Below are 8,838 nucleotides of genomic sequence, written 5' to 3' on the forward strand. Positions count from 1 at the left end.
TTTGAAATCCATGTGTGTGTCTTTCATGTTAGTAAAGGAGTAATTGAGCAATTCCACTGAGAGAACAGTGTTTAAAGAAAAACATAGATTTAGAAAAATTATATGCTGCCTTTCAGATTTAGCCACATATATGTAAATAAAGCTTCAAGGGAGACCTGATCACTATCACATCTACAAAATCAAGAAATCATTAAGTAAAATCAATCAGTCTGACAACATGAAGTAGGCTGAAGGTTCATGTCCTCAAAAGAAGTGAAAGAATGTGGGGAACAAAGTTATTGACAGCCTCATTTCTACGGCTGTAGGACTCCAGCAAACGAAAGAGCCGTTATCCAAAAATATTAAGAAAGAGCACCTCAGTGACTCATATAGGGAGTCACCAAAGAACCCATCACAACATCTGAAGCACTACACAGTTCTTCAGAACAGCGGATAAGCCTGGCCTGCAAAAATTAGTCCAAAACACAGCAACAGGGTCATATTGCCAACTCCAACCACAAGGAGATTTAAGGAGGAGTAGAAAAAACAAATGAGCTGGATTAGCAGTGCATATCAACAACTAAATGTGTCAACCAGGACACTTTGCAGTGGAATATGATCTCTGCTGCCCAGACATTGCGCTGTTATGTCATGATAGTCACGTGACTGTCATACAGCAATACTCTTCAGTCAGAGGCCTCAGATATGTTGCACGACTGACTGCTACTGGAGATCCTTCCTGCCCACAGCACCGACATCCTCAACAACTTTTCAGATAGTTGGATTTTAAAAGTTACAATGACAATTAATTCCCCATTGGAGTAAAACATATTTTTGAATGTAACTGAATTGAATTAAGAGCACTTATGATATAAATCAATTAATCATTGTTAGATTTTAAAATGTGTTTGATGATCTGAAACAGGCCTGGAAAAAAAAAAAAGCAAAAACAGAACAAATCTGCAAGGGAGAATTACTTTGTTACAATATTACACATCAAAGAATTAAGAAAAATAACTTTTTACATTTTCTGTATCTGTGGCCTTTTATTTTCTATTTCTCAATATTTCAGCAAACTCAAAATTTTTCCAACTCAAAACGTTCAGCTGACACATCTTGCCTAAAAGGAGACTAAGGTCCACTTTAAAAAAGCCAAATGGATAAAAAGCGATTTCCCAAAGACAAATGGCTCAATTGAACTGTTACTTATTGAAATTTAACTAGCAAGATAGGGTTCACATAGGGGCACATCTCTCTGTTAAGGTCATTTTTCTTCTCATTATTCAAATACACGTATCATTAAAACTTGTGCTGTGACTCGAGTTCCAGTTCTGTCTAGATCAGGGAGACTATTAACGAGGATGTTAGTGTTTAAACAGCCAATGTGGAAGAATAAATGAAAGAAGACACTGAAGGGGAGAGAAGTGGTGGAGACACGAGAATAATGAGGCAAGATTAAGTCACAGAATATCTAAAAACAATGGGAGACTATTTAAAACTCTGCTCGTTTAATCAGATGAGCTCTTGTGTCAAGAAGCACTTTGTCTTCAGTACCGCAGAGAAACCATCAAATTAAATGTTGTTGGATCTTTTGCACAGAGATGTTAAGATGACCCAACTCAATAGTTACAAGAATTTGATTTAAATGTAAAACCCAAAAGTCCAAGCATCAGCTGTGAACAATGACCTCTACTAAAAAAAGCCAAATCAGTTTATATTAATATTGTGAGAACTTTGTGCTAGATGAGAACTTTATGCACGTTTTTTTGTAAAATACAACCAAAATCTTTTAAATGAGTATCATTAACAAGGATGCATACTAGTTTTTCAACAGATGAAAGCATTTCACTTTCGGTTTGACCAGCATTCTGTTGCTCATCTCAGATTAATGAGCTGTAACGCACCTCTAGAGCATCCCATCCATATTATGTCATGTCCTCAAATTACCTGCAACACAAGACATACGAAGTTTCAAATGTGTATGCACTTCATTGTGGTTAACGGTTAATGACTTTATGAGAATATGTAGGTGTGAAATCTTATTATAAGCGCTCTATAATACAGGCTGGCAACCTGTCCAGGTGTACCCAACTTCTTGCCCAATGACTGCTGGAGATAGACACCAGCTCCCAGTAACCCTGCAAGGATATGGGGGTTTAGGCTATGATACGACAGAAGGGACACAAATAAATGCATGCAAATGAGAACATTCATATTTGGAGGCAAAGGTCAGTGACTGATGTTTACTCTACAACAATGAGAGTTAGAAAAAAATTGAATTACAAAAACAGGAAGCACTCATCCTATCAGCTCAATGAGCATTGTGAGAAGGACATCCGATGAGAGAGGGGAAAATAGAACTGAAGAATGATGATGAATTAGAAGAGACAGAGGAAGAATACGAGGTGGTGTGAGGAAGATATCTGAAGAAAAGTTGTCATCACTGACTACTGTTCATCAGGATGACAGGGAAGGAAATTGAAAGGGTTATAATTTGAGCTTTAAGGAGGTAATATGAAAAACAGTGAGGGAAGAAAAGTAAAGAGCACAAACAGGGCAAAAGGAGACAGGAAATGGAGTTGCATTTATTGAGAACCAACTGATTGTCTCATTTTTTTTCAGTTGGCTTATTTTTACTACCTCTGTCAACAGGATTAAGCTTAAATTTATTTAGGCATCCAAAATCTTGTTGAAGGCTTGCTCTTATTGTAAAGGTTTTGTTCAACTACTCTCTTTAGCTTCATCCATCTTTAAATGAACACTGACCATGTTCTCTGTCTCTACTGAGAAAAAAGCTTTATGCCACATGAAGAGCGTTCTTTTATGTTTGCTGTGTCCCCCACATGACTTGTGGGAAATTGTAAGCAGGACCTCTTTTGGCTGTCTTACAACAACAGTACAATCTTGTAGTTTGTTTTTTTTTCTTTCTTTTTTTTTTTTTACTTTGCTGTGATCTGTTTTGTGAGAACAAGGGTTAATCTTTCATGACTTAAAGTTACATTCAAAATACACCTAAATGATAGAGGGGATGCACAGCTTCTAAGAGTATACTCGTGCAAACAGGGACAGACAGCAGCATGCTTATAAGGTATTACACAAAATCCTCACAAGAAATGGATCTCTATGGAAAAAAGAGCAATGGTGTGACGTAATAAACAGAAGCACATCACTGTTCAGAGGAAATAATTGAAATAAGTTACCTTCAGTATTTAAGTTGCTAATATTGCAGCCCATTCCCAGCTGTGAATATGATGTCTTTCTGCCTCTTCACTTTGATGGACAAACTCTTCACAGACTCACAAATCTATTTCTGTTTTCACTTCGATATATTTCAATATGTTTATACGTTGGTTGTCATCAGTTCATTTTATTAGACAAATGTATATCTATTGCTCCTTCTATGCTTTTATTATTTAAGTAGTAAGACCTCAATGGCCTTACAACCTAAATAATAAAGATGACCAAGAATCTGAGCCAGTATGATGCTTTGGATTTGTTCATTCACTGACTTTCACCCAAAAAAATACCACTATCCCAGTATCACCATTTACATTTTTTTAAAACAATCAATTGACATATAAATGTGCCTTTAAACACTTCAAGAGTGAATACAGACCTTTCTATTCCATATTCATCCATGAGAATATCATACTTTATATATATTTGCAAATTATAACTTTCCTAACCCCATTTTGCAACTGCAGGTATAGTTAGTGCCTGCAGTTTCTAGTGATTGTTAAAAAGTGGTTTGTCTGGCAAGGGCAATTTTTCACTCACCCTCTGAAAAAAAAAAAAAGAATACAATAAAATTCCAACTCCTGCTTCCTGGAGAGAAGTCAGAATACAACTTGAGTCAAGGAAATTGCAGCTGACAGCATAGTGAGTTATTATCACTAATCATTTCTACATTAACAAAGAGTTGTGTAACTGGCCGTTTCCTTGTCCCCGGACAGTTTGAAAGGTCTGATTAATGACATTCAGTTTATGATTTTATCTTGAAGGGAATAATTTCATAGATGTGAAATGACAGGGTTTAATTCTAATGTCACTCAAATATTGAATAGGAATGTGATTATATAATCGTTATGACTACTGCTCCATTATATAAAAAAGAAAATTCATCATGAACCTACCACAGGATATCTCACATAAAAACTTTTATTTTCCTTTAAAAAAATGGATGAAATGATTCTGCGGCAGAAATATATGAAACTCTCTCAATGATCATTTATAATCTGGCAGATTTAAAATGAATAAATGACAAAAGCAGTGTGATGAAATTTTGAATGATGATGGTGCACTGTACAAAGAGGCATGTTTTAAAAAAACAAATATTCTGTTTTGTTTAGTCCAATTCACCAACATGTAAAGTGGATAGCAATGTAATCAAAATACAGAGACTTCTTTGTACTTTTCTTTGTTACTTTTAATCAGTCCTACTGTACACATTCAATTTATGATTTTATCTTAAAGGTTAAATTGACAGTGAAAGACTCTGGGGTCATTGTGGGGCTGAAAATGTTGCTGAAGGAGACTGTTATGGTCCGACCAGTAAGGCACAAGGACAAAGGCACATATGAAAAAATATTTTCTATTTATTTTTCCAAAAGTCTTAACAAAAGCCTTTCAACAACAAATCTCAAAAATATAACAAAATGGACCCAAAAGAAATCAACTAAGGCATACCTAACTCAGGATAACAAACCAAAAACTGACCTCACACAATGAACACAGGGGAATTTATACACAAAGGCTAGCCTACACAAACGAGGAGGAGTGGGAAATGAGACAAAGACAAACAATGCATAAACATAGATAAGTAATTCAAACCAACACATTTTGACTACAAAACAACTATAAAAACAAAACAACCTAACACCAAAAATGTTTAAGGAGTTGCTATTAGTAGAGAGAGAGGCAGATTCTTTAACATCAAGCCTGATGGTTTGTTCCACTTCCTGGTTTACCTTTCAACCAGTACTCTCACTCAGCCAGCCCTTCAAACTCAGCAAAACAAAGTAGTTAATAATTCAAATAAACAAAAGGTGTTTACTAAATGTGTGCACCCATAATAGTAAACAACCTAATGCAATAAACACCACAAAAAAAGTGAAATTATAAATATATTGTGTAAAAACATTTAAATAAATACTAACACTGGGGAAAAGATGGAGGAACCTCCACAGAGACTTTGAGTCAAAGAGGTCCAAGATCCATTTATTGACCGACTCATTAACAAAATCTTATCTTTTCTCTGAGCCAAAGCCACATCAACTCCATAGTATCACTATCCCTGAAGTCCCCATAGAAATAGTAAAAATGTATTTCAGGTACAGAAATGTTCTCAGGTTGCAGTGGGGTTTAAATGAAATGCTCATTACCTTGTGTGAATGGGGCTCACATTTTTGAGTTATGCAATAAGGGGCAAGTCTGAATTCACACGGCATCTCTGTGGGTGTAATAAATGTGTATTCATGTGTGTGTTAACACTTCAGGCTATCCCAGACACTCCATCTGGAGTTCTGCCAGGCATGATTGTCTTTGGGGGAATGAGGGATCCTCAAACACACAGACAAATGGGTCATTCAAATACACAAACACAACACATTCCTGAGCACTAATCCATCTATCATCCATCCATCTAATCCCAAACAAACACACACAGACATTATTTTAGTGATTTAATGTCTTATTTATCCCCTGTATCAAAAGATTGAAGCTATATTTATAGTTGACGCATTGAATCGGGTGCAAAGGGACTTGTGCTGGCCTCGAACTCTGCCTCGTGCCTGGTCAAGCACGGATCGCACGCGCCACTGTTCACTCAAGCTGGGCTATTTGGAAGGTGCTCTTACAGAGCCAATCACCTAACACTGGCATTTTTACAATCCCTCTATAAAGGCCCATTTGTGTATTGTTTGTGTCAACTATAAGCGCCACACTTCTTGGTAAACGGACACAACTATAGCTCAGCTATAGCTCAACTATAGCTATAGCTCATGATTTCATTCACCAACAGGCCTGGCCCAAGGCACAAGCAAACTAAGCAGCTTCTTAGAGCCCCGGGGCCATTAAGGGCCCAATAAGTGGAACAGATTTATTTTATTCAAGCAACAATTTCTATGTGATTATATGAACAAAAACACACAATTTTAGTATAAAGTTGGGATTTATTTTACAATAATATATATTTCATTGTGCAGAAATCACTTTTATGCTGTTAAAAGAAAAAATAAATTGTTCTTGGGGTCCCCCTAGTGGCTGTGGTAGGTCATGCTTCACTGGTAATATGAGCTTCTGTGCAATGGTGTCAAATACAAAAATAACTCTCTTCAATTGTGGATGGATTTTAAAAAACAAGCAGTCACTTAGTATGTGTTTTAAACACATATTAAACAATGTGTAATATATAAGGTTTAAACAGCATGAATTATAATTGTTGTGATTTGCTGACCTTTCTCAGGATGAGTCAGAGAAAAAGGGAATTTGTGAATTCACTCAAGTTATGTGCGTGTCCAGAAAAGGAGACTGAGACAAAACGCATTTGGTGACTGTCACCATAGATGTGTGCATTTCCTACCTTGTAAGGACCATTTTTCCAACAAATACTTACGTTGTGAACACTCAGTGCTTTTTATGGGGCCCAAGGATCAAGCCCCATAAGAAGTGCAGTTTTTGGTTTATGGGTTAGGATTATAACTAAGGTGTGAATTGAGCTTAGCCTTGCACTTGTAATGGTTTGATATAAGGTGAGGGTGAGGATTAGGCAATAGAAATAAATGAGAAATGAAAGAAAGTCAAAGCGAAGAAGATTGCATTGACTTAATTATTACTTATGTGTGTGCGTGGGTGCGGGTGTCATGAATTTGATGCATTGTGGGGATCGTTTTGTTGACACATATTATATTGTGGGGACTCACTACTTTGTTCCAAACAAGGAGAAATTATGTTTTTGCGTTAGGAGTTAGGGTTAGAACTAAGGTGTTTGGGTTAGGGTAAGCGTTTGATGCGCGTAATGATTATGGTCAGGCTGTAGAAATGAATTGAAGTCAATGGAAAGTCCCCGCAAAGATAGACAGACAAACATCTGTGTGTGCATGTGTGTGTGTGTGGTTGTCTTTCCAGTAAAGAATGACTCACCCTTACTCATTCTAAAGATTAGCACACTTTAAAAGCCAAGTTTAAACGCTGTCTGCAGAAGATACTTTCATGCTTCCTGCCAAAGCTCTAATCAAGTCTGTGGATATAAACTATTTACAGTTTCAGAATAGACCTAGGATTTCTGAAAATTCAAACGGAACAGCAGCACATGTTCGAATGGGCTCACTTTCATTTAATATTAACTAAAAATCTGAAAGATATATTTCCATGTAAGTGCTGGAACTCTGTTCTCTGGCTATGCAGACATGAAGCGCTGTGGTACAGGAATGGTTTTTGGCCCTTTAATCCAAAAAAACATAATCTTATTCTCTAAGCTGTGTATTTATCCCAGAAAACCTCCAGAGCCACTTTTGAACATTACACCCCCAAAACTTCCACGTCATGTCATTATGACTAAATTTATCCCAATAAGGGTCACACTTCTATTGGTACACTTTGCAACAAAATACATATTAAGTTTCATTTCAGAAGACTGAAATTTACTGTAATTATCAGGTACTTGTCTTTTCTTGCATCATCTTTGCTTTCACATTTTCAGCATGCAGCTTTGATTTTTGTTTTACCTTTCCTCTTGCAAACCTTCTTAACCCTAAATCTAACCTGGTGAAAACCTAGAAGATTCAGTAAAGACTGAATCTAAAGCTATATGTCAGTATTAACATATGTACAACATATGTTGTTTAGAGTGTATTTCTCAAAACAACTAGTACACACCGTTTATAACCTGCAAAGGCACTTCACTTGTTCAGAATGGATAATTCATTCCTCAAAAGCATGTATTTATGCCAAAGAATGTGTCAATGTCATCAAAATGGCATTGACACCATATTTGTGAACAAGATAATAAGATGGCTTTGTCATGTTTTTCTTGGTGACACCTCAGTCTGGAAGTGTTTTCTAATCCAAAAGAGTCAGATCTTGGTGACACTACCTGAAAATGTGCAAGACGGATCTATGCATTATTTACTCAACCACTTGAAATCTAGAGTCACAATAAGTGAGGCAAATTAGTATCAATCAGTGAATACATGTTTCAGATTTTTACTGCATGTGCTGCTTTCAGTTGTAATTTGTTTATGGAACTGTACAAAAACAAAGTACATAGTTTTTTTGGTACATACATAAGAAACTCTCTTCGGCTGAAGTTATGCTCAACAAGCATCATAAGTGAAAGCTGAGGTTCACCTGATAGAAATTGTTCAATCTGGGAGACATTTTCAGGAAAGAATGATTAAGAAATGCATAAAACTCTTACATTTTGACAAATAGTTCATGCCTAATAGTATGCAACTAGTGCATACTATTAGGCATGCATAAGGACAGTTCATTGCAACACTGCAGATGATGTTTTGTTCCTGTTGGTTCTGAGTGAGAAACTGCCTGGTAGCTAGTCAGACAGCAGACAATCTATGATCTGAAATACTGAGCAAGAGATGGTAGTGTGATATTTCTACTTACACAAAAACCCTTATGCCAGATATTCACACAATACTGATCCATCTCATGAATATCTCATTAGACTTCATCAGTTCATCAACCTCAAGAAAATCAAAAGGTGATGTTCACATGAATATTTACTTATGGAGAAAACTGATTTAATTAACTTGATTAATTCATTTACCTAATGATGTAATGTTTTAAATTTCATGAATAAATGAAACAATGGAGGAAGCCTTTTATGTCACATAAATCAAGAGC

Source organism: Xiphophorus hellerii, chromosome 18, assembly GCF_003331165.1.
Source record: "Xiphophorus hellerii strain 12219 chromosome 18, Xiphophorus_hellerii-4.1, whole genome shotgun sequence".
In the NCBI taxonomy this organism is placed as follows: domain Eukaryota; kingdom Metazoa; phylum Chordata; class Actinopteri; order Cyprinodontiformes; family Poeciliidae; genus Xiphophorus; species Xiphophorus hellerii.